The following is a 27,585-nucleotide window of genomic DNA, read 5'->3' on the forward strand; positions in this document are numbered from 1 at the left end:
TAGGAACCGATGATGTTCCTTGTGGATAGGAATATGTAGATACGCATCCTTTAAATCCACCGTGGTCATGAATTGACCTTCCTGGATGGAAGGAAGAATAGTTCGAATGGTTTCCATCTTGAACGATGGAACCTCGAGAAACTTGTTTAAGATCTTGAGATCTAAGATTGGTCTGAACGTTCCCTCTTTTTTGGGAACTATGAACAGATTGGAGTAGAACCCCATCCCTTGTTCTCTTAATGGAACAGGATGAATCACTCCCATTTTTAACAGGTCTTCTACACAATGTAAGAATGCCTGTCTTTTTATGTGGTCTGAAGACAACTGAGACCTGTGGAACCTCCCCCTTGGGGGAAGCCCCTTGAATTCCAGAAGATAACCTTGGGAGACTATTTCTAGCGCCAAAGGATCCAGAACATCTCTTGCCCAAGCCTGAGCGAAGAGAGAGAGTCTGCCCCCCACCAGATCCGGTCCCGGATCGGGGGCCAACATTTCATGCTGTCTTGGTAGCAGTGGCAGGTTTCTTGGCCTGCTTTCCCTTGTTCCAGCCTTGCATTGGTCTCCAAGCTGGCTTGGCTTGAGAAGTATTACCCTCTTGCTTAGAGGACGTAGCACTTTGGGCTGGTCCGTTTCTACGAAAGGGACGAAAATTAGGTTTATTTTTTGCCTTGAAAGGCCGATCCTGAGGAAGGGCGTGGCCCTTACCCCCAGTGATATCAGAGATAATCTCTTTCAAGTCAGGGCCAAACAGCGTTTTCCCCTTGAAAGGAATGTTAAGTAGCTTGTTCTTGGAAGACGCATCAGCCGACCAAGATTTCAACCAAAGCGCTCTGCGCGCCACAATAGCAAACCCAGAATTCTTAGCCGCTAACCTAGCCAATTGCAAAGTGGCGTCTAGGGTAAAAGAATTAGCCAATTTGAGAGCATTGATTCTGTCCATAATCTCCTCATAAGGAGGAGAATCACTATCGACCGCCTTTATCAGCTCATCGAACCAGAAACATGCGGCTGTAGCGACAGGGACAACGCATGAAATTGGTTGTAGAAGGTAACCCTGCTGAACAAACATCTTTTTAAGCAAACCTTCTAATTTTTTATCCATAGGATCTTTGAAAGCACAACTATCCTCTATGGGTATAGTGGTGCGTTTGTTTAAAGTGGAAACCGCTCCCTCGACCTTGGGGACTGTCTGCCATAAGTCCTTTCTGGGGTCGACCATAGGAAACAATTTTTTAAATATGGGGGGAGGGACGAAAGGAATACCGGGCCTTTCCCATTCTTTATTAACAATGTCCGCCACCCGCTTGGGTATAGGAAAAGCTTCTGGGAGCCCCGGCACCTCTAGGAACTTGTCCATTTTACATAGTTTCTCTGGGATGACCAACTTGTCACAATCATCCAGAGTGGATAATACCTCCTTAAGCAGAATGCGGAGATGTTCCAACTTAAATTTAAATGTAATCACATCAGGTTCAGCATGTTGAGAAATGTTCCCTGAATCAGTAATTTCTCCCTCAGACAAAACCTCCCTGGCCCCATCAGACTGGGTTAGGGGCCCTTCAGAAACATCATTATCAGCGTCGTCATGCTCTTCAGTATCTAAAACAGAGCAGTCGCGCTTACGCTGATAAGTGTTCATTTTGGCTAAAATGTTTTTGACAGAATTATCCATTACAGCCGTTAATTGTTGCATAGTAAGGAGTATTGGCGCGCTAGATGTACTAGGGGCCTCCTGAGTGGGCAAGACTCTTGTAGACGAAGGAGGGAATGATGCAGTACCATGCTTACTCCCCTCACTTGAGGAATCATCTTGGGCATCATTGTCATTGTCACATAAATCACATTTATTTAAATGAATAGGAATTCTGGCTTCCCCACATTCAGAACACAGTCTATCTGGTAGTTCAGACATGTTAAACAGGCATAAACTTGATAACAAAGTACAAAAAACGTTTTAAAATAAAACCGTTACTGTCACTTTAAATTTTAAACTGAACACACTTTATTACTGCAATTGCGAAAAAACATGAAGGAATTGTTCAAAATTCACCAAATTTTCACCACAGTGTCTTAAAGCCTTAAAAGTATTGCACACCAAATTTGGAAGCTTTAACCCTTAAAATAACGGAACCGGAGCCGTTTTGAACTATAACCCCTTTACAGTCCCTGGTATCTGCTTTGCTGAGACCCAACCAAGCCCAAAGGGGAATACGATACCAAATGACGCCTTCAGAAAGTCTTTTCTAAGTATCAGAGCTCCTCTCACATGCGACTGCATGCCATGCCTCTCAAAAACAAGTGAGCAACACCGGCGCGAAAATGAGGCTCTGCCTATGCTTTGGGAAAGCCCCTAAAGAATAAGGTGTCTAAAACAGTGCCTGCCGATATTATTATATCAAAATACCCAAATAAAATGATTCCTCAAGGCTAAATATGTGTTAATAATGAATCGATTTAGCCCAGAAAAAGTCTACAGTCTTAATAAGCCCTTGTGAAGCCCTTATTTACGATCGTAATAAACATGGCTTACCGGATCCCATAGGGAAAATGACAGCTTCCAGCATTACATCGTCTTGTTAGAATGTGTCATACCTCAAGCAGCAAGAGACTGCTCACTGTTCCCCCAACTGAAGTTAATTGCTCTCAACAGTCCTGTGTGGAACAGCCATGGATTTTAGTGACGGTTGCTAAAATCATTTTCCTCATACAAACAGAAATCTTCATCTCTTTTCTGTTTCTGAGTAAATAGTACATACCAGCACTATTTCAAAATAACAAACTCTTGATTGAATAATAAAAACTACAGTTAAACACTAAAAAACTCTAAGCCATCTCCGTGGAGATGTTGCCTGTACAACGGCAAAGAGAATGACTGGGGTAGGCGGAGCCTAGGAGGGATCATGTGACCAGCTTTGCTGGGCTCTTTGCCATTTCCTGTTGGGGAAGAGAATATCCCACAAGTAAGGATGACGCCGTGGACCGGACACACCTATGTTGGAGAAACTACATTTAAATACCAAAAAACTCTTAACCATCTCCGTGGAGATGTTGCCTGTGCAACGGCAAAGAGAATGACTGGGGTGGGCGGAGCCTAGGAGGGATCATGTGACCAGCTTTGCTGGGACTCTTTGCCATTTCCTGTTGGGGAAGAGAATATCCCACAAGTAAGGATGACGCCGTGGACCGGACACACCTATGTTGGAGAAATCTTGTGAGATTTCATAGTAAACTTCTTTAAACTGAACAGGGAAACACAATGACTGTGCCTGTACATGGCCAGATGCACACTTCCTTGAAAGTCCTGGGACTAGCATCCTGATTAGTTGCTTAATGTCCCTTTACAATGGGATGTTGGCTACTGAGGAAATGTTGAGGTAAATTATCTTCCTTTTTTACATAGAGATGTTCAGGTGATATCTAGTATGCTTTTTTACAGCTTTCTGCTTCACTTTTAAATGCTTCAACATTTGAAAATCATGTCCCTTTAACTAATTTATTTAATTTTCGGAAGATTTTACAAACTTTCTGACTAAACTTGTAATTCCGTTAAGACATTAAGCCATATAGGGATCTAAACACATCCCTTAGAACTCTATTCAAACATGTTAATCTACTTCTGTTTTTTTTGTTTTTTTTTTACTTTAAATATCCTAAATACTGCTCAACAGATTTACTTCAAAATTGCAGAATTTTTAGTGACAGTCAATCCTATAGAAATAATAAACTTCAACAAAATTGGCTTGTGTTGATACATAAGCATTTGAAATTGTAAATGGATGGCTTCACAGGATAGATGAAAGGATATAGAGATATGTGTATGATTTTTTTTAATCAAATTTTAATAACTAATCTCACACATAATGATAAGGCAACTTTTTTTGTAGTTATGAGTAATTTAGCAAAACAGATAACTCAAATCATACCTTCTGTAATGCTTTACTGGTACGGAGAGGAATATAATTCTTCGGCACACACTTCAAAAACGGAGGTATGATACGGGGACAGAGTATAAAACATAACTTTTAATATGTAAAAAATAAAAAGTGTTGACATAACACAGAGTAAAAACAATTAAAAAACAACCACACACATATTGCCGTCTGAGTGATAGGGAAGAAGGATAACTAGTACCCTATAGTACATATATACATATAGAAGAGGCAGACAAAAACTCTATTGTCAGTGGTCAAAGGACAGAGAGGCCCATTGTGTAGCACCCAGCGACTTAACAAAACGTTCCCTGTACAAAAATTATACTATGATTAGATAAATCCAACATGCAGTGGGCTATCAAGGGGCTTAATGCTATACTGATGCTGGGTGTGCAAACATACAATTTCTGATCATTTTCACACTTAACGCCTCCTAATATCACTCATTAAATGTACAGAAAGCTCACAAATATTACAACCTATATTTTGGGCTCTTTTGAGCATGTTTATTTTTTATCATATAGCTGCGGTTTAATTTTTTATACCTGTTCCTTTACTTTATATTTAGGGTACGACAAACCCAGGGACCCCCTGGCACCTAGAATTTTACCTCTGGCTCCTAACTTTTTGGGTTATTCTCCTTATATCTCTATATACAAATACCACTGTCTGACTTCTAAAAGTATATCTGGTTTCTAATTATTCTTACTAGCTCCTAAATTCTACACAGATTTGTCAACCCCTGATTTTTTTAGAAATAAGTAAATGTGATACACAGTGCTGCCCTGTAAATATAGCAAAACAATAAATTATACATTATAGATTGGGGAGGGGGGAATCTTAAGAAAATTTCAAAAACAAAATCTAAACAAAATCAGGTGATACTATTTTATTATTATTTAAGATTGGAAGGAAAACTGTTAGGCACCAGCCGTAAAACTATTGAAAATGCACTGTGATAAAATAGGAATAACTAATGGAAAATAAGGCCACTCCATTATTTGTGCCTTATGGGTAATAGCGATGAGATGGAGCATATAATAATTGTTGCAGATAGACATTTTGTTACAAATTTCCCCAGTCTTACAAAGTATATATTGAAAATGTTTTGATAAATTTAAATGTAATGGTAAGATGTGCTTTTTAATGCACTTACAATAAAGATTCTGAAGCAAAAACATTGAAATAAAAAAAACAAATAATTACCTGTTATGAGATCTCTGATGCATATACAAAACAAAAACACAACCCAGGCAGGATGACAGTTTCAGCTTTTATAAACATTCACTAATATTTATGGCTTTTAAAAGCTCTTTACTAACTAAAATCTTTAAAAAAAAAAAAAAAAAAAACTTGTAAAAAGTTGATAAAACAAAGTAACGCACTACATATGTATTTCTGCTTGTCATCAGTTAATGTGCAAACAATGTATATATAATTACGTGTCCAAACTAGTGTTCCATCTAGGGGCCTCTTTTACAAATTTAAATCATCTCAAGTTTTTTTTCCTTAAAAGGGACAGTACAGTCAAAATTAAACTTTTATGGTTTAGAGCAGTGTTTTTCAACCAGTGTGCCGTGGCACACTAGTGTGCCATGAGAGATCCTCAGGTGTGCCGCGGCAGACTGACAACAGTGCGGGGGTGTCCCTCTTTCAAATTTTGAAATATTGGTAGGTATGTGACAGGCTCATCAGGTATCATTTACAACCATAACATTGACATTCATTCACAGACAATCATTATGATTGTTTGTGAATGAATGTCAATATGTCATGTATAGTTTGTAGGAGGCATGGCATAGGCTACAATGTGTGATTTTGTAAAATTTTGGGATGGTGGTGTGCCACAGGATTTTTTTATGTAAAAAAGTGTGCCACGGCAAAAAAAAGGTTGCAAATCACTGGTTTAGAGAGAGCATGCTATTAAAAGGAATATAAAATCAATATTTTTTTCATTTGTGAATTAGACAGAGCATGCAATTTTAAGCAATTTTTTAATTTACTCCTATTATCCATACCTGGGTAACGCTTGCTGATTGGTGGCTAAATGTACCCCCCAATCAGCAAGCGCTACCCATTGTGCTGAACCAAAAATGGGCGGCTCCTAAAGTTATATTCCTGCTTTTTCAAATGAAGATACCAAGAGAACAAAGACAAATTGATAATAGGAGTAAATTAGAAAGTTGCTTAAAATTGCATGCTCTATCTCAGTGTTTTTCAACCAGTGTGCCGTGACAGATCCTCAGGTGTGCCACGGCAGACTGACAACAGTGTGACATATTTTTTAAACTTTGCTTGTTTTTTACTCCCAATGCAGGGGTAGTTTGTAGGAGGCATGGCATAACAGCACAATACATACAGTATGTGTGTGTTTGTGTGTATATGTATATATATATATGCTGTATTAGGCTACAATGTGTGATCTTTTTAAAATTTTGGGATAGTGGTGTGCCACAGGATTTTTTTAATGTAAAAAAGTGTGCCACGGCAAAAAAAAAAAAAGGTTAAAATTCACTGCTCTATCTGAATCCTGAAAGACAAAATTTGGGTTTAATATCCCTTTAAAAAAACAACAACTTTTTTCCCCATTTACTTCTCTTACCAAATTTGCTGCAATCTCTTGGTATCCTTTGTTGAGGAGTAAACTGATTTAGGCTCATACAAGCTCAGGAGTGTGCATGTGTCTTTAGCACTCTATAGTGTTTGTAGTACTGCTTTGCACTGTTACAGACATCACTGCCATAAACTGCTAAAGACACGTGGCAGTTTCAGAGGTTCTTAAACAAAAGTATACAAAGAACATGAAGATAGCAGTGAAACTGTATACTGTATCTAAACTATGAAAGTTAAAGGGATATGAAAACCAAAAAGGTTTTGTTTGAGATTCAGACAGAGCAAACAATTTAAAAAAAATCCAATTTACTTCTATGATCAAATTTGCTTAATTCCCATGGTATTCTTTATTGTAGAGATACCTAGGTAGGCATCTGAAACGCTACATGGCAGGAAATAGTGCTGCCCTCTAGTGCTCTTGCAATTGGTAAACATTCTTGCAAAACTGCTGCCATATAGTGTTCCAGACAAGGGCACACTTCTGAGCTAACATCCCGGTGTTTCAACAAAAGATACCAAAAGAACAAAGAATATTTGACAACAGAAGTAAATTAGAAAGTTGTTTAATATGGTATGCTCTATCTGAATCATGAAAGAAAACATGTGGGTTTCATATCCATTTAATAAAAATGCCGTATTAAACAACTTAATTTGGGGTTATTTACTCAAATGTCAGGGAATGTAGAAAATGCTTTAGAAAAGTGAAAGAATATCTTTACAACGTTTACACTAGAAAGCAACTAAACCAATGAGCTTCAAATATGTTTTGTATTTAGGGAATTAAACATCACGTGGTATTTAAAAATGATGTTCTAGGCTTTTGAAAACGTCATTCCACCCACAAGTCATTTAAATTTAAAACATTGCTTAATAGAGTGGGTGCTTTCTAAAAATGTAGGCGCATATATAATAAAATGTGAAAAAGTTATATATATGCACTCACTGAAGGGCTTATTTATTTATTGTATCTGTGGAATAAAACAAACAAATTCTGAAGGCTTTATCACCATGGCCTCCAGAAAAAAACTGGTCCTGTCAGTGCTAAACAGTCCTGGCCTTACCCTGTGGCAGAGGAGTGATGCGAGGCTCACAGCCACACCTCTCCCCTTCACACTTGTCACTTACAACAAAGGGAATTAAAGCATTGGTGCCAGTGTGTTTTGTAGCGGTTATTCGAACTCTTAATGACCCATGTGTTTTCTATACAGTAAAAGGTTAATTAACTACTAAATGGGTAATTGGGGCAAACCATTGGTAAGAAAACTAAGTGTATCATACAGCAGTGATTTAACACATTGATTGCCTTTGTGCTCCAAGCAAGGAAGAATCATCTTACTGCTGCTTGGCTGTTGTAGTTAAGAAAAGTCAATTCTGAGTGTCCCGCAGCAGTAATTGAATTCCTTTATTGGCCATGTTTTCTGGGAAACTAAGTGGCTTAGTTACTGTACTGTGCATGTTAAATTTATATATTTCTGGCTCCCATATTTTTGGGCTGACTCCCTAATTTTTTTTGTTGTTGTTAAATTTGTGGCTGACCTACTGTCTTCCTCAAAAACTAGTGAGAAAAAAATGTTTAATGCATATATTTAAATGCTCTCAAACATGTCCTTAATATAATAGAGAATAAAAAAATAATCCAGTAAACCCATACTTAAGATTAATAAACTGTATAATCATGTAAAGGCAAAAAAATATTACAACCGAGTATCAGAAACATTTTCCTCTGCTTGTGATTAGAGTGATCAAAAAGCAAAGTATGAAAATATTTAGATGCTGTGAGATGTATAATTTCACTTTCATCTCTAGGGAGATAAACAGTGCAGATGTTACCGAACACCCCAAAAACGGCAAATTAGACGCAAATTACACTTTTACAGATGTAAAACACAATTTTTATTTTATTTATATTTGTTTAGAAACATTACCTTGCCAGCTGCACACCTTCCACAGAGCCCTGCTGATTCCAAAGCACAACCTGTCCACCTTCTCCCTGAGAAACACACAACATGTTTAGTGTAATGCATAACCAAATACTTCACAAATTGTGCAGATGAGTGTGCCAGGTACAAGAATGGTAAAATCCGAATTTGTGATGTGTCAATTTCAACTGTTACATTTATTTTCAACATCATATTTAACAACCCATGAAATGGTGCTATAAGATAGCAATTTTAAAAACCTTATACATACTGTATATGTGATGAATCAGTGCTACCAAACCATATACATATATATGAGGAATCAGTGCTACTAAACCTTATACATATATATGAGCAATCAGTGCTATAAAACCTTATACATATATATGAGGAATCAGTGCTATAAAACCTTATACATATATATATAAGGAATCAGTGCTATAAAACCTTATACATATATATGAGCAATCGGTGCCATAAAACCTTATACATATATATAAGGAATCAGTGCTATAAAACCTTATACATATATATGAGCAATCAGTGCTATAAAACCTTATACATATATATAAGGAATCAGTGCTATAAAACCTTATACATATATATGAGCAATCAGTGCTACTAAACCTTATACATATATATGAGCAATCAGTGCTACTAAACCTTATACATATATATGAGGAATCAGTGCTATAAAACCTTATACATATACATGTATATGAGGAATTAGTGCTATAAAACCTTATACATATATATGATGAATCAGTGCTACCAAACCATATAGATATATATGAAGTATCAGCGTTATAAAACCTTATACATATATATGAAGTATCTGCGCTATAAAACACATGCGCACCACCATCCTGGCTTTTCCCCATTGCTTTAAAATGGAGTTTGCCAACAAGCAGATGAACTTTTTTGTTAGCGTATTTTGACTTGAATTTGCCTGGGCACTTTTTAATAGCAATTTCAACAATATGGCTGGCAGATGCGTGAAAAACATAAGCGATTAATATTTCCTGCAACAATATACACAGCTGGCCAAGAGGGGCATGTGTGACTGTGATTTTTAATAGCAGACACATATATTTCAATCGGATTTGATAATATACAGGTAGCCCTCAGTTTACGCCGGGGTTAGGTTCCAGAAGGAATGGTTGTAAATTGAAACCCAGTTTATAATGTAAGTCAATGGGAAGTGAGGGAGATAGGTTCCAGGCCCCTCTCAAAATTGTCATAAGTAACATCTAATACATTATTTTTAAAGCTTTGAAATGAAGACTTTAAATGCTAAACAGCATTATAAACATAATACAATGATCACACAACATAGAATATATCATTAAACTAAGTTAAATGAACAAAAACATTTGCTAAACAGCATTATAAACCTAATGAAATAATCACACAACACAGACTTCACTTGCATTTTTCTGCAAACAGTTCTTTCTATGCATTCCAATCTGGACTGATTTATAGACAGGAAGATCTTGTTCCTTTGAAATCTGCTCGATAGCTCAGGTCTGGTTAAACTGATTAATTTCAGCTTGCTTGGCTTTGCTTCAACACAAGTGGACAGCTTCACCTACTGGCTATTTTATTAAATGCACTGCTTCTCAATGCTTTTCAATAGCAGTCACATGACTTGAAAAAAAGGTTGTTATTCTGAAACCGTGTAAATTGAACCGTTGTAAAACGGGTATTTGATTTTGAATAGTGCAGTAAAGATAAACAACCAATTATTTACTATTATTTCAGTAAAAAAAAACCAATGCTATACATGTATTCTCTTTTTTTTTCTTCACTGAAATATTGTAAGTTATTACTTAACGCTGAAGTTAGCGCCAACATTCAGATTTAATGATATACAAGCATAGGAAACTGTCTTAGTGGAATGCCACTAATTATTAGGGTATTTGAATTTAACCAGTAAAATAGTTAAAGGGGTACTAAACCCATTTTTTTTCTTTCATGATTAAGATAGAGCATGCAATTTTAAGCAACTTTCTAACTTACTCCAATTATCAATTTTTCTTCATTCTCTTGTAATCTTTATTTGAAAAAGCAGTAATGTAAGTTCAAGAGCCAGCCCATTTTTTATCCAGCACCCTGGATAGCGCTTTCTGACTGGTGGTTACATTAAGCCACCAATCAGCAATTTTAAAGGAACACTAAAGGCAAAATTTAAATTTAATGATCCAGATAGAGCATGAAATTTTAAACTTCTTCCCAATGCACAATGTGTTTATATGCACACTTACTAAGGCACTAGCTCCTACTAAGCATGTTCAAGAATTGTATAAATATGTTTATTATGTGATTGGCTGTCACATAGTACAGGGGAAAGCAAAATTGAACTAACTTTGAAATTTGTCAGAAAAACATCTACTACTCATTTGAAAGTTGGACTAAGTGTTTTTGTGTTGTCATTTTATTATGCATCTGACGATTATGCAATTTTACTATATTAAATGGTCCTTTTAAACATTTATAGAAGAATTACACACACATACACACACAGTTGACTAAGTGTCCTCCTCAAGGCCTATTTAGTGGGTGCACCACCTGGCTGATTTTAGTTAAATGGACACTGAACCCAATTTTTTTTCTTTCATGATTCAGATAGAACATGCAATTTTAAGTAACTTTCTAATTTACTCCTATTATCAAATTTTCTTCATTCTCTTGGTATGTTTATTTGAAAAGCAAGAATGTAAATTTAGATACCAGCCCATTTTTGGTGAACAACTTGGGTTGTTCTTGCTGATTGGTGGATAAATTCACCCACCAATAAACAAGTGCTGTCCAGGGTCTAAACCAAAAATTGGCTGGCTACTTAGCTTAGATGCCTTCTTTTTCAAATAAAGATAGCAAGAGAACAAAGAAAATTTGATAATAGGAGTAAATTAGAAATTTGCTTAAAATTGCATGCTCTATCTGAATCACGAAAGAAAAAAATTGGGTTCAGTGTCCCTTTAAGCTAAAACTAGTTAATATTAAATGTTTTGAATGTTAATTACACATATTAAATCAATTTTTGTTAAATTATTAAATTCATTTGAGTTTTGGATAGCCTTAGTAACATTTATAAATAACAGAAAATGTTATAGTATTGCAAAGTATTACACTGCCCCTTGGTATTATAATGCCACCTGGCTGGCAAACTTTTCTGCGGAGAACACTTTGGGCTAGATTTATCAAAGCCATTCTCCTCTAATATCGTCCAAAATAACGCATACAAACAGATCCTCATATTTATCAAAGCACTCTGCGCCTATAATTGCGCAAATCTGAAAGAAACTTCTTCGCACTCCGATTGCATTCGCCTAGGCGCACAGGTGCGCTCCCGAGTGCACCAATATACATTAGTAATAGGCGGAATTTAACAGCCCGACCTACAAATATGCCCAGTTGCTTATTCATCATTGCTTTGCGCCGATAATTCCGGCTGTAATTGTGTGTTGTATATTTCGCCATACAGACTGAGTCGAACCCCATTATAATACATGCTTTTACATCTTGTGATGCAGTACTTTACTCTTTTAACTAATTTTTCAAAAGTTCAGAGCAAAGAAGATACTGTTATTCCCAGTAATTTGCGCTTCCACAGGCGCATATGGTACCAAAAGTTTTATATATATATATATATATATATATATATATATATACTCTCCAAAAAGCAGGCAGCTCACTGGTCTTTGAAGTAAAACTAGAATTTATTACATCAGTTTAAAAAACAAACGTTTCGGCACTGCATTGTGCCTTTGTCAATGTTATACAACAAAAAGTACAAGGACAGAGTGCAACCAAGCACCCCGGATCAGTTAACATACATTTAAAACAAACCCCCTTAAATAGAGAATAGAGAATATCCCCACTTAGCCTTTACCGCCATTCCTATTGCATGCTCGTTCAATCACCTAATCCCTGCGTCACGCTGACACGCTAGCCGTGCCTAGCGTGATGACGCATAGCACGGCGTTGTCATGACAACGTCCAAGGCATTACGTCGACGAATGAGCCAGATACCAGGAGAACACCAGGGAACAATCTGCGCATATTCAGAACAACAAAGTTTCTTGAAGGGCAGCGGTTGCTATGGGCAACCAACGTAAACCAGCCACCTAATCAGGCAAGAGCCGCTCTGGGTGTCCCATAGTATGTGGCTACGGCGGAGGCAATAAGGATGTGTAATCTTATCAGGTTTTCATACCACACAACAAACATAATATAAATACAAAGTCACTTCACTTAAGTCTGTTATGTCATAGGAATATAAATCTGAAAGATATATCACAGCCGCAGATGCGATGTTAAATTGGACCAGAAAACTGTGACAAAAGTATATACAGAGGAAATTCATGGTCATATGATTATTCAATAGAAACTGCCTCAAATAATTAGTGAACATAATAGAATATGCACCAATAAATCAATGCTGCTACTCAATCTATCTATCCATCAAACCCATAGGAGTATGGTAGTAACCAGACACTGAAACTTCCACAGACCCAAGCTCTTATGTGGTCATTAACGTAAGCATTAATAAAAAGGGCTAAAATCCAAAGTGGTATTGAGTCCCTTTGGGGTCATAGTTCCCAATTTATGTATCCACCTGCTCTCACATTGGAGTAATTTTTTTCCACTATCACCACCTCTTGGATTTGGTGGGATATGATCAATCAGCATTGATCTGATGCTTGACACCGGGTGTTTAAAGTTTGCACAGTGGCGTGCCACCGGTTGATCCGAGTCACCATCTTTCAGGGCTTCACGAATAGCGTGGCGATGATTTGCCATCCTGTCGCGGAAGGAGGTTATTGTTTTTCCTATATAAATAAGTGAACATGGACAAGACAACATGTAGATCACAAAGGTGCTGGTACAACTAAGACGATGGTTTATTTTAAACCGTTGGTTTTTGTGGGGGTGTTGAAAAGTGTCCCCTTTGCACATGCTGTTATATGTTGTACAACTCCCACAGGGGAAGCAACCTTTCTTGGATGACTTGAGCCATGTTTCCTTTTTGTAGTGGTTCACAGGATCTGCTTTAACCAAGATGTCCCTCAGGTTCCTTGCTCTGCGGTAGACCACCCTTGGAGCGGTCATCTTCTGAAAGGGTAACATGGGATCTGTGCCCACCACTGGCCAGTGGCGACGTGCTGCATTGGATAGACGTTCACAACCAGGTGTGTACGTGGTAATTAAATTCAGTTGTTCAGACTTATCCTTTTTAGGAACCCTGGTGTCTCGTAAAGTGTCCGTGCATACCAATTTCTCCTGTATTTCGCAGATGTCTGTCATGGGATAACCCCTTTTGTTCAATTTAATGCCCATTTCTTTTACTTGGGTAACTTGTGAATGTGTCTCACTGTTATTTCTCAGCGCCCTAGTGAGTTGGGAGGTGAGAATACCCTTTTTCTGGTGTCCAGGGTGAAAACTACTGGCGTGCAACAAAGAGTTGCGATCCGTGGGCTTAGAGTACAATTTAGTACCAAAACGCCAACCACCAGAGTCATTCACCTTGAACAAATTAGATGGCTTGGTTAATAAATACCGCAATGATTTAATTGCTTTCAAAAATAAAAAGGTTAACAGTGTGGAAAAGGTTAACAGTGTGGAAAATGACTACAGGGAAAGGCGGGTGTACAAGTGGCTATATGGCAAAGATGAGGTGCCGTTTAGACGCCGCAGAAATCCAAGATCCAAGAATACCTTAAGTATTGTGGAGAATGCAATAGGAATGGCGGTAAAGGCTAAGTGGGGATATTCTCTATTCTCTATTTAAGGGGGTTTGTTTTAAATGTATGTTAACTGATCCGGGGTGCTTGGGTGCACTCTGTCCTTGTACTTTTTGTTGTATAACATTGACAAAGGCACAATGCAGTGCCGAAACGTTTGTTTTTTAAACTGATGTAATAAATTCTAGTTTTACTGCAAAGACCAGTGAGCTGCCTGCTTTTTGGAGAGTATTGTTATGGTATTAGCAGAGCACCGTGGCATTATTTAAGTATGATTGTGCAATCCTATCTATGACTTTATATATATATATATATATATATATATATATATATATATATATATATATATATATATATATATCGATATATTGATATATTTATTTTTGTGTCAACATATGGCACAAACAGCACAGAAACATTATATAATATAAATATTAGCTAAATAGTTACCTAAAAAACGTTTTTTTTTAATAATCAAAACATGGCGGCGCAAATATTTATAGGGATGTACTGTGACAAATAGGGAGTAAATGCTTTTTCTGACAGGCGCAAATTATCATTATTACGCCCCAGCTCGCCTGCGCAGTTACGTCTATTTTATTTATTAATTTAGGCGCACATGTGCGCCTCTCCGGAGGCGAGCTGGGGCGCAGTTACAGGCGCAGAACATACAGAGTTCGCCTAGCCTTTGATAAATCTAGCCCTTTGACTTCATATGAGAAAGACTAATACAGGAACATAAATAGTTGCAAATAGCAGCTTTGCTTCTGATACAAACAAGCAAAATATTCCTTCCCAGAAGAGGCAGACAGGGTACTAAACTAAGACTGATGTTTAGCTGCATACTTACATATTCCCCTAATAAAGTGTATAAGGAATATTAGGCAATATTTGCACTCACACTTTATACTGCTGTGCTTTTAATATCAAAATAAACTCCTGTTCCACTAGAGATTTAAAAAAATACAGACATTTCTACATCTTGGCTTATCTCAATAGACTACACACATTAGTGGGGAATAGTCAAAAAACATAATTTATGTAAGAACTTACCTGATAAATTCATTTCTTTCATATTAGCAAGAGTCCATGAGCTAGTGACGTATGGGATATACATTCCTACCAGGAGGGGCAAAGTTTCCCAAACCTCAAAATGCCTATAAATACACCCCTCACCACACCCACAAATCAGTTTAACGAATAGCCAAGAAGTGGGGTGATAAGAAAAAAGTGCGAAGCATAAATATAAGGAATTGGAATAATTGTGCTTTATACAAAAAAATCATAACCACCACAAAAAAAGGGTGGGCCTCATGGACTCTTGCTAATATGAAAGAAATTAATTTATCAGGTAAGTTCTTACATAAATTATGTTTTCTTTCATGTAATTAGCAAGAGTCCATGAGCTAGTGACGTATGGGATAATTAATACCCAAGATGTGGAACTTCCACGCAAGAGTCACTAGAGAGGGAGGGATAAAATAAAGACAGCCAATTCCGCTGAAAATAATCCACACCCAAAACAAAGTTTAAAACTTATAATGAAAAAAACTGAAATTATAAGCAGAAGAATCAAACTGAAACAGCTGCCTGAAGTACTTTTCTACCAAAAACTGCTTCAGAAGAAGAAAATACATCAAAATGGTAGAATTTAGTAAAAGTATGCAAAGAAGCTGCTTTGCAAATCTGATCAACCGAAGCTTCATTCCTAAACGCCCAGGAAGTAGAAACTGACCTAGTAGAATGAGCTGTAATCCTTTGAGGCGGAGTTTTACACGACTCGACATAAGCATGATGAATTAAAGATTTCAACCAAGATGCCAAAGAAATGGCAGAAGCCTTCTGACCTTTCCTAGAACCGGAAAAGATAACAAATAGACTAGAAGTCTTTCGGAAATTCTTAGTAGCTTCAACATAATATTTCAAAGCTCTAACTACATCCAAAGAATGCAATGATTTCTCCTTAGAATTTTTAGGATTAGGACATAATGAAGGAACCACAATTTCTCTACTAATGTTGTTAGAATTCACAACCTTAGGTAAAAATGTAAAAGAAGTTCGCAACACCGCCTTATCCTGATGAAAAATCAGAAAAGGAGACTCACAAGAAAGAGCAGATAATTCAGAAACTCTTCTGGCAGAAGAGATGACCAAAAGGAACAAAACTTTCCAAGAAAGTAATTTAATGTCCAAAGAATGCATAGGTTCAAACGGAGGAGCTTGAAGAGCCCCCAGAACCAAATTCAAACTCCAAGGAGGAGAAATTGACTTAATGACAGGTTTTATACGAACCAAAGCTTGTACAAAACAATGAATATCAGGAAGATTAGCAATCTTTCTGTGAAAAAGAACAGAAAGAGCAGAGATTTGTCCTTTCAAGAAACTTGCAGACAAACCTTTCCACCTCCATAGGAGGCAAAGTTTGTAAAACTGATTTGTGGGTGTGGTGAGGGGTGTATTTATAGGCATTTTGAGGTTTGGGAAACTTTGCTCCTCCTGGTAGGAATGTATATCCCATAAGTCACTAGCTCATGGACTCTTGCTAATTACATGAAAGAAATAGCCACTCACATTGCAGCACCTTAAATGTGATTATAATTACTACCCGTAACCCTTTATATTCTTAGTAAACGTCCAGAACCTGTTAATTACTATCTAAAGGTAGGGCTCAACAAATTTGTTCAAAATCTAGGAGCCAGCTCATACATTTAGGAGCCAACAGCTGAAAAACTTAAATTATGCTTATCTGATAATTTTATTTTCTTCAGATGGAAAGAGTCCACAGCTGCATTCATTACTTTTGGGAATTCAGAACCTGGCTACCAGGAGGAGGCAAAGACACCCCAGCCAAAGGCTTAAATACCTCCCCCACTTCCCTCATCCCCCAGTCATTCTGCCAAGGGAACAAGGAACAGTAGAAGAAATATCAGGGTGAAAAGGTGCCAGAAGAACAAAAATAACAGACGCCCCAACGGAAAAATACGGGCGGGGAGCTGTGGACTCTTTCCTTCTGAAGAAAAGAAAATTATCAGGTAAGCATAATTTAAGTTTTTCTTCATAAATGGAAAGAGTCCACAGCTGCATTCATTACTTTTGGGAAAACAATACCCAAGCTATAGAGGACACTGAATGCAAAAACGGGAGGGTACAAGAGATGGCCCATTCTGAGGGCACCAGGCATGAAACCCCCTATCCAACAAAATCCCACTTCTTCCGAAGCCAAGAACAACTTTAAAAAAAGAAAAAGGAACAAGGACACTGACCCACAGATAATCCACAAGCCTTGCTAGAGACCGCAGGAACTAGACTCAACTGAGTCAACAACCTCCAAGAGACACCGTCGCCCAGCAGTCGGTCTCCAAACAACACACCCCTTACTAAAGAAAGGGAACAAACTACCGTATTTTTCCACAAAGACGAAAAAAACATGGAGAAAACATGATTGTACTTGTAAAGTGCAGCTAATCCCCCTTAAGGGACTCAAGGCGCTGCTCATATTATCAACCTCGAAAGGAGGAAATGCTGAGTAGACCTCGCCGGGGATCAAACTGGCAACCCTCGGTTTGCTACAGTGCAGAGTAGCCAACGTGCATTAGTATGCTGAGTTAGCTGAGCCTAAGGAACTCCAGAAAAAAAAAAGGGCGCAAAAACAGATAAACAAACCTGAGAAACCGGGTCAGGCTAACAGAGACCCAACCAGTCTCATAGAAACAAGGGGAGGCAATGCCCAGAACCCAGAAAAACAGAAACCACAGCATAAGGCCGGGAATCTGAAACAGAGAGAGGATTTTCCCCTAACACAGTGCAACCACACTCTAGAAGCAACTGAAGACGAAGGTCCCCAAGTCACAAAAAGGTAGCTCAGAATGCCGAAATATTCAGAAACGAAACCTCATGCAGCAAGCTCAGATAGGTCTGACGAAAAACACCTGAAGCAAAAACACTGCACGTTGCAGTCATCTAAAAGTGACTCAAACTTAAATACTTGCAGGGCAAGTAGAAAGCAGCTGAAGATAGGATCCTTCAGATTGCTAAGTATCCACTAACCAGCGGATAACGTTGCAGGCTATCTAAGAGTCGCCAGTCCTTCCCACAAATCTTGAACGTGGAGAAAGATAAAACCTCAAAGAGGCTTACAGTACCTCGAATGCTCCAAGGACGAAATAGCAGAGCACCAGATCTATGATCCAGCTCCAACTCCGGACCAGCCAAAGCGACAGACATGTCTGATAGACAGGGGGGGACAGAAAGACCCCAACCACAAGCCCCCAGGGAATGGAAAGAAAAAAGGGGGGATCCACCCACCCCAACAGAGCTCGGGTGCCAACCCAATCCGCTTCTCCAAAATAAGGCACTCCCAAGGAGAACCCCCTAGGACCTGGAACAGAGAAAAGTGCAATAGATCCGTAGGAAGACCTGTCACAACTCTCTTAGAGAGTCTCTACGTAGAGAGATCAATTTCCAACAGGTGGAACAGAGCCCACAGAGCAGCAGATGCTGCATCTTACAGAAATAAGCCAACCTCCTACACACAGGGCAGGACAATGACCCTCCAGAGAGAGGAAACCCCAGCTCATAAGGAAGACAAACTATCCCCTCAAAAGGGAAGGAGAAAAAACTCCCCATGAAGAGGAGCACACTCCGTCCGAAGGACAAGTCAGACCCTAAAGTTTATAACCAGTACCCGAAGGTGGATGTGAACTCTGGCCTTCCTGCTTGCAAGCCCAATGAGCTAGCCCCTATGTCGCAACATAGGGTCCCTGAAAAAACTGGGTCGTCCCGAACCAGTCCACAGAATCATAAGTCTCCAGACCTCCAAGAATGATCCAAGACAAGAACCCTGGACCCAGAATTGTCCTAGAACAAACAACACCCCCAGGAAACACAAGATACTACGTCTAAAGGAATCAGACCTCACAGGGGATGATAACCGGGGAACCCGGAGAACGGGTACAAGACTCACTCGTAATTTCCAGCCCAAAGGGAAAAGAACACCCTTGGCCGGAGGTCAACAACCCCCCAACAAGGTGTTAGGCCTTGACAAAGTCACACAATTTCTCTAGAGCCCAAAGGCCCCAAGGGCAGCATAAAGGTAAATGAGAATGAGAACAGAGTCACCCAAAAAAGAGTAGAACAGAAAGGCTAGTCTCCATAATTCTTTCAGATGAACGTTCCAGAGGACCACAAGGGAGAAGAATGCAAAGCATCCCAAACTCAGGCAGAAAAACATCCCCGAAAAAGCTTGGAAAAAGAGACAACACCTCCTATCACCCCTGATATGGAGACAACTAACTCCTGAAGGAAGACAGAGCCTCACGGTCTTTACTTCCTAATTAAGCGGCCAAAGCCGCCAGAAGAAACAGACGAAGTCCAGAAAGTCTCGACCCAAAGGAAGAGAGCCTCTAAAAGGAACAAGTCCTAAAAGGACAATTCCAAAGAAACCATGAAAGGCAAAACCATAAGAACGGCGGTATGAAGGACCTAAATCCTCCAAGCCTCCAACCCACAACGGGAAGGAACACTCTAGTTCCCGGAAAATTGGAAAAGACTAAGAATGTTGCGGCGGATCTCAACGAGCCCACTAGATTGAAAGGTGAATGAGGACTGAACCAATCCCCCATGCCCCTAAGCAACTACGAACCATCAAGTCCTCTCAGTATGCCAGTTGAAGCTTGTAAAATAACAAGGAAACAACACAAATCATATTGTGATCACTAGGCGCCCTCACCGGACCAGCGGGACATAAAAAGGCGCCACATGTCTGAACTAGGCCTCAAAGACAGAAGGATTTGTACCCAATTAGGACCAGCCTGAAACAAAGGGCCCCAGCACTGTCAAGGCCACATAGAGTCTCCCCCGAGATGGAGGGATAAAAAAAAGTCAGACAGAACATAAGACTAGTACATCCTTAAAGTAAACAGTACGACCACAAAATTGCGAGTATCAATTCCAGAGACAAAGGTTCCCTAAGGAAACATCACACAACAACATGAGCTTTAGACCAAATAAAAATAAGGCAACCCGTAGGTTATCGCCCAGGAAGAACGGACAGACCCACAGGACCAGCCCAACAGGGGTTCCGAGACTTCCAAGCTCAGAACTGGAAAAGGATACACAAAAACTATAAGAAGATTACTTCATCCCCTTATGTCAATGCAAGCAAGCCAGTCGAAGATTAAGACTGAGAATCCCCAGACCCATTAAGAGTGGGATCCTCCAGCAAAGCCAAAACGTGCCTCAGTATAACACGAAGGTGCGCCAGTCTATAACGAAAGGCACAACATACCTCCGCCGGGACAAAAGAAAACATCGGTCCCGAAGGTTGACCCCTTGAGGCCTCAGGGGCAGTCAGTCCCCGGAGGGCTGAACTGGACCAGGCAATCCCACGCCTGACGATCCCTGGTTAACGGAACATGGACAATATCGTAAGCACACTCCCGGGAGGTGCAAATGCGCCAAAGATATGGCCATGCGGAACCATGTCGTAACCTTTGGTGGGAACAAGACACAATCCATAGAAGGATAAGTAGCGTTTGGGTTACCTGCATGCATAGTAAGAGTTGGTGGTAGGGAACTCGCCTCATGGGAAATAGAATCCCCAGAGGCGAATAGCTCAGTGGGCACCTGATTCCCGAGGAACAGAGCACTCTAAAACGGCATTCGGAACATAACTGATGGGCATGTATCACCCGGGCCAATTCCTATTCTTCCCAAGAATTAGAGTCTGAATCAGAGACATTCGTCTCCAAAAAAATTAGAATCCTCCATAACTGGGATATGGAATAAAAAATGGATCTTACACCCCAAATGGCTGGGGCACTCACCACCTCCAGTGAACCAGACACCAGCGGACAAGGATTTCTTCGTTGCCACACGGTCAGGAATGGAGAGCCAAAATGTTGCCACGCCCGGTCACAAGGTAAACCGTGCAGTCCATGCAAAAGCACGCCCGACCGCAAAGGCTGCGTCACTAGACATAGGCCGTTCTGTTCCAAAATAGCCATGAGCCGAAGCAACACTACACAGTAGCAGTAAATCCTAGCGTTTTACGAACACTAGGATTTACTATTGAAACAAATAAAGGGCACTTTCATTCATGAAGTATAATATACTACATGTAGAAAGCTCCTTTATTTGATTCAATCGATCGCCGTTTTTTGCTGCTTCGGCAGCCCATGGCATAAAGAATTTTTGGCGCCCATGGCAGCCGGATTTACTGCACTGCTATTGGCTAAGAGGTGAAATGTCACCTCTTAGCCAAATATTTTTTTAGCCATACTCTGCTGTAGGAGCTAAGAGCGGAGATCGATTGAATCAAATAAAGGAGCTTTCTACATGAAGTATCTTATACTTCATGAATGAAAGTGCCCTATATTTGTTTCAACAGTAAATCCTAGCGTTTGTAAAACGCTAGGATTTACTTTCACTTTAACCCTTGATTCCGAGACCCTATGTTAAAGTTATCCCTGAAAGGTTGTAGCCCCTCACGGATAAACAGTTGTAATTACAATACATCCATGATGAAAGCAAAATGAAACAATCTTACCGGAATCTATGCCGTGGAACAGGAACACGGCTCTTCAAGTGTGACAGATGGTAGAGTAGCTTCTGCCATGGACTTGAGAGAAAAAAGCAGTCAGCAAAACTCGTCAAAACTGATTGCTTGTGGAGCTGTTAATATGAGTTGGGATGGTTTCGCAGAAAGACTCTCCCTGCATCTCCAGACTTTCATCCATGCTCTCACTGAGAGGCTGAAAGGACTACTTAAAACTCCAGTCCCATGCCGAAGAGTACTACCCTCAATAAGAGACTATCGAAAACTTCTGACACTTCTCTGCCAACCTCCTGGGATGAAAGGCAAAGAATGACTGGGGGATGAGGGACACGGGGAAGGTATTTAAGCCTTTGGCTGGGGTGTCTTTGCCTCCTCCTGGTGGCCAGGTTCTGAATTCCTAAAAGTGATGAATGCAACTGTGGACTCTTTCCATTTATAAAGAAAATAATATCATCAGAGCATGTGTTGGTTCCAGGGAGACTTGCTGCATTGCAGAGAAGTGATACATATATGCTCACACACTAATGGTTGCTTGATCCCCAATCTGACCACCATGGTACTGACAGCTCCAACCAGCATTGCACGTGAAATCAAGTGACATTAACTACCATCCTCACACCAGGTCTCATTTTATTGGTAAAGAGGATTCACAGGAGGTATTAGAGGGAGGGCTTAGCCAAAGTTGGATTTGTGTTTCACAGCTTTGAGGACTAGAAAGGATCCATCTGCACCAAGCTAAATTTTAGGTGCGGCTGGTGAAGGGAACCAGGGGCACTCGTGGGTGTCCTGGGGGCTCTAAACCAGGGCACCAGGGATTACTTGTTAAGGCCCCAGTGTCTCCCTGGCACTTGGCTTTGTCTAGCCCTAGTCTAAAGATATGAGCCAAGTTATAGGAACAGTTGAAAAGAAACATGTTACTCAAATGTGAAATCACTTTAAAATGATTCAGCAAATTTGTAAAAAGCGGACTAGAAAATATCGCATGAAAATCTCTACGTAAACATCTGACAATTTCCTACTTATATAATGGCTTGCCATTAATATTTTTTTTTTATTTGAAAAGTTAGAAATATGTCTTTAGGGATAAGACTAAAACAGCATGGGGAACAAAATCCAGAACTGTACACAATTTAAATATTGTTCTTATACTGAAACTTCTTGTAGAAGTAAATGCAACTAAGAAAAAGTATAAGGGTTAGAAAACATAGAGAAAGGATCAAGTAGTGTTTCTTACACAGCATCAACTTCTATGCGTACATCCCAATAGCATAATAGCATAATTGCTAAACAGCAGACGTGTTTAAGGTTCTAGAGCTGAGATTTTGTAGACATCCAAAAGAAGACAAAGATTTGTTTCACATAGCAGTTTAAAAATAGATCTAATTTGAGAATAATACAACAATTGGTAAAAAGTTGGAGCAGTAGAAATTAAATAAAGTCATGAAACAGAAGCTGAAAAATCGAGTTGTTGCAACCGTTTTCACCGTTTTTCAACCAGCAACCTGGTTGTTAACCCCTTAATGACCACAGCACTTTTCCATTTTCTGTCCGTTTGGGACCAAGGCTATTTTTACATTTTTGAGGTGTTTGTGTTTAGCTGTAATTTTCCTCTTACTCATTTACTGTACCCACACATATTATATACCGTTTTTCTCGCCATTAAATGGACTTTCTAAAGATACCATTATTTTCATCATATCTTATAATTTACTATAAAAAAAAATATAAAATATGAGGAAAAAATGGAAAAAAACACACTTTTTCTAACTTTGACCCCCAAAATCTGTTACACATCTACAACCACCAAAAACACCCATGCTAAATAGTTTCTAAATTTTGTCCTGATTTTAGAAATACCCAATGTTTACATGTTCTTTGCTTTTTTTGTAAACTATAGGACCATAAATACCAGTAGCACTTTGCTATTTCCAAACCATTTCTTTTCAAAATTAGCGACAGTTACATTAGAACACTGATATCTTTCAGGAATCTCTGAATAGCCATTGACATGTATATATTTTTTTTTAGTAGACAACCCAAAGTATTGATCTAGGCCCATTTTGGTATATTTCATGCCACCATTTCATCGCCAAATGCAATCAAATACAAAAAATCGTTCACTTTTCACAATTTTTTTCACAAACTTTTGGTTTCTAACTTAAATTATTTACAAACAGCTTGTGCAATTATGGCATAAATGGTTGTAAATTCTTCTCTGAGATCCCCTTTGTTCAGAAATAGCAGACATATATGACTTTGGCGTTGCTTTTTGGTAATTAGAAGGCCGCTAAATGCCACTGCGCACCACACTTGTATTATGCCCAGCAGTGAAGGGGTTAATTAGGGAGCATGTAGGGAGCTTTTTGGGGTAGTTTTAGCTTTAGTGTAGTGTAGTAGACAACCCCAAGTATTGATCTAGGCCAATTTTGGTATATTTCATGCCACCATTTCACCGCCAAATGCGATCAAATTAAAAAAAACGTTAATTTTTTCTCAATTTTAGGTTTCTCACTGAAATTATTTACAAACAGCTTGTGCAATTATGGCACAAATGGTTGTAAATGCTTCTCTGGGATCCCCTTTGTTCAGAAATAGCAGACATATATGGCTTTGGCATTGCTTTTTGGTAATTAGAAGGCCTCTAAATGCCGCTGCGCATCACACGTGTATTATGGCTAGCAGTGAAGGGGTTAATTATGTAGCTTGTAGGGAGCTTGCAGGGTTAATTTTAGCTTTAGTGTAGAGCTCAGCCTCCCACCTGAAACATCAGACCCCCTGATCCCTCCCAAACAGCTCTCTTCCCTCCCCCACCCCACAATTGTCCCCGCCATCTTAAGTACTGGCAGAAACTCTGCCAGTACTAAAATAAAAGGTATTTGGCCCTTTTTTTAAAAACAGAATTTATGCTTACCTGATAAATTACTTTCTCCAACGGTGTGTCCGGTCCACGGCGTCATCCTTACTTGTGGGATATTCTCTTCCCCAACAGGAAATGGCAAAGAGTCCCAGCAAAGCTGGCCATATAGTGCCTCCTAGGCTCCGCCCACCCCAGTCATTCGACCGACGGACAGGAGGAAATATATATAGGAGAAACCATATGGTACCGTGGTGACTGTAGTTAGAGAAAAAATTCATCAGACCTGATTAAAAAACCAGGGCGGGCCGTGGACCGGACACACCGTTGGAGAAAGTAATTTATCAGGTAAGCATAAATTCTGTTTTCTCCAACATTGGTGTGTCCGGTCCACGGCGTCATCCTTACTTGTGGGAACCAATACCAAAGCTTTAGGACACGGATGAAGGGAGGGAGCAAATCAGGTTACCTAAACGGAAGGCACCACAGCTTGCAAAACCTTTCTCCCAAAAATAGCCTCCGAAGAAGCAAAAGTATCAAATTTGTAAAATTTGGCAAAAGTGTGCAGTGAAGACCAAGTCGCTGCCTTACATATCTGGTCAACAGAAGCCTCGTTCTTGAAGGCCCATGTGGAAGCCACAGCCCTAGTGGAGTGAGCTGTGATTCTTTCAGGAGGCTGCCGTCCGGCAGTCTCATAAGCCAATCGGATGATGCTTTTAAGCCAAAAGGAAAGAGAGGTAGAAGTCGCTTTTTGACCTCTCCTTTTACCAGAATAAACAACAAACAAGGAAGATGTTTGTCTGAAATCTTTAGTAGCCTCTAAATAGAATTTTAGAGCACGGACTACGTCCAAATTGTGTAACAAACGTTCCTTCTTTGAAACTGGATTCGGACACAAAGAAGGTACAACTATCTCCTGGTTAATATTTTTGTTAGAAACAACTTTGGGAAGAAAACCAGGCTTAGTACGCAAAACCACCTTATCTGCATGGAACACCAGATAGGGCGGAGAACACTGCAGAGCAGATAACTCTGAAACTCTTCTAGCAGAAGAAATTGCAACTAAAAACAAAACTTTCCAAGATAGTAACTTAATATCTATGGAATGTAAAGGTTCAAACGGAACCCCTTGAAGAACTGAAAGAACTCGATTTAGACTCCAGGGAGGAGTCAAAGGTCTGTAAACAGGCTTGATCCTAACCAGAGCCTGAACAAATGCTTGAACATCTGGCACAGCTGCCAGTCTTTTGTGTAGTAAGACAGATAAAGCAGAGATCTGTCCCTTTAGAGAACTTGCAGATAATCCTTTCTCCAAACCTTCTTGTAGAAAGGATAGAATCTTAGGAATTTTTATCTTGTTCCATGGAAATCCTTTGGATTCACACCAACAGATATATTTTTTCCATATTTTATGGTAAATTTTTCTAGTTACAGGCTTTCTTGCCTGAATCAGAGTATCTATTACAGAATCTGAAAACCCACGCTTTGATAAAATCAAGCGTTCAATCTCCAAGCCGTCAGTTGGAGGGAAACCAGATTCGGATGTTCGAATGGACCCTGAACAAGAAGGTCCTGTCTCAAAGGTAGCTTCCATGGTGGAGCGATGACATATTCACCAGGTCTGCATACCAAGTCCTGCGTGGCCACGCAGGAGCTATCAAAATCACAGAGGCCCTCTCCTGATTGATCCTGGCTACCAGCCTGGGAATGAGAGGAAACGGTGGGAATACATAAGCTAGGTTGAAGGTCCAAGGTGCTACTAGTGCATCTACTAGGGTCGCCTTGGGATCCCTGGATCTGGACCCGTAGCAAGGAACCTTGAAGTTCTGACGAGACGCCATCAGATCCATGTCTGGAATGCCCCATAATTGAGTTATTTGGGCAAAGATTTCCGGATGGAGTTCCCACTCCCCCGGATGGAATGTCTGACGACTCAGAAAAACCGCTTCCCAATTTTCCACTCCTGGGATGTGGATCGCAGACAAGTGGCAGGAGTGATCCTCCGCCCATTTAATTATTTTGGTCACTTCTTTCATCGCCAGGGAACTCCTTGTTCCCCCCTGATGATTGATATATGCAACGGTCGTCATGTTGTCTGATTGGAACCTTATGAATTTGGCCTTTGCTAGTTGAGGCCAAGCTCTGAGAGCATTGAATATCGCTCTCAGTTCCAGAATGTTTATCGGGAGAAGAGACTCTTCCCGAGACCATAGACCCTGAGCTTTCAGGGATTCCCAGACCGCGCCCCAGCCCACTAGACTGGCGTCAGTCGTGACAATGACCCACTCTGGTCTGTGGAAGCTCATTCCCTGGGACAGATTGTCCAGGGTCAGCCACCAACGGAGTGAATCTCTGGTCTTTTGATCTACTTGAATCACCGGAGACAAGTCTGTATAATCCCCATTCCACTGTTTGAGCATGCACAGTTGTAATGGTCTTAGATGAATTCGTGCAAAAAGAACTATGTCCATTGTTGCAACCATCAATCCTATTACTTCCATGCACTGCGCTATGGAAGGACGAGGAACAGAATGAAGTACTTGACAAGAGCTTAGAAGTTTTGATTTTCTGACCTCTGTCAGAAAAATCCTAATTTCTAAGGAATCTATTATTGTTCCCAAGAAGGGAACTCTTGTCGACGGGGACAGGGAACTTTTTTCTTTGTTCACCTTCCATCCGTGAGATCTGAGAAAGGCTAGGACGATGTCCGTATGAGCCTTTGCTTTTGACAGGGACGACGCTTGTATTAGGATGTCGTCCAAGTAAGGTACTACTGCAATGCCCCTTGGTCTTAGAACCGCTAGAAGGGACCCTAGTACCTTTGTGAAAATCCTTGGAGCAGTGGCTAATCCGAATGGAAGTGCCACAAACTGGTAATGCTTGTCCAGAAAAGCGAACCTTAGGAACTGATGATGTTCCTTGTGGATAGGAATATGTAGGTACGCATCCTTTAAATCCACGGTAGTCA

The 27,585-nt window shown here is 39.8% G+C and overlaps 1 protein-coding gene across 2 annotated transcripts in view; it reads right to left on the reverse strand.

The window, feature by feature from the left end:
- TBC1D5 (TBC1 domain family member 5) overlaps positions 1 to 27,585 on the reverse strand; it is a 1,730,009-nt gene that overhangs the window by 1,575,927 nt on the left and 126,497 nt on the right. For both annotated transcript variants that reach the window (XM_053714215.1, XM_053714214.1), the window contains exon 2: positions 8,471 to 8,535. The gene's annotated coding sequence lies outside the window, so the exon portion shown is untranslated. The remainder of the gene's footprint in view (positions 1 to 8,470; positions 8,536 to 27,585) is intronic.

This window comes from Bombina bombina, chromosome 5 (genome assembly GCF_027579735.1).
Source record: "Bombina bombina isolate aBomBom1 chromosome 5, aBomBom1.pri, whole genome shotgun sequence".
Lineage (NCBI taxonomy): Eukaryota > Metazoa > Chordata > Amphibia > Anura > Bombinatoridae > Bombina > Bombina bombina.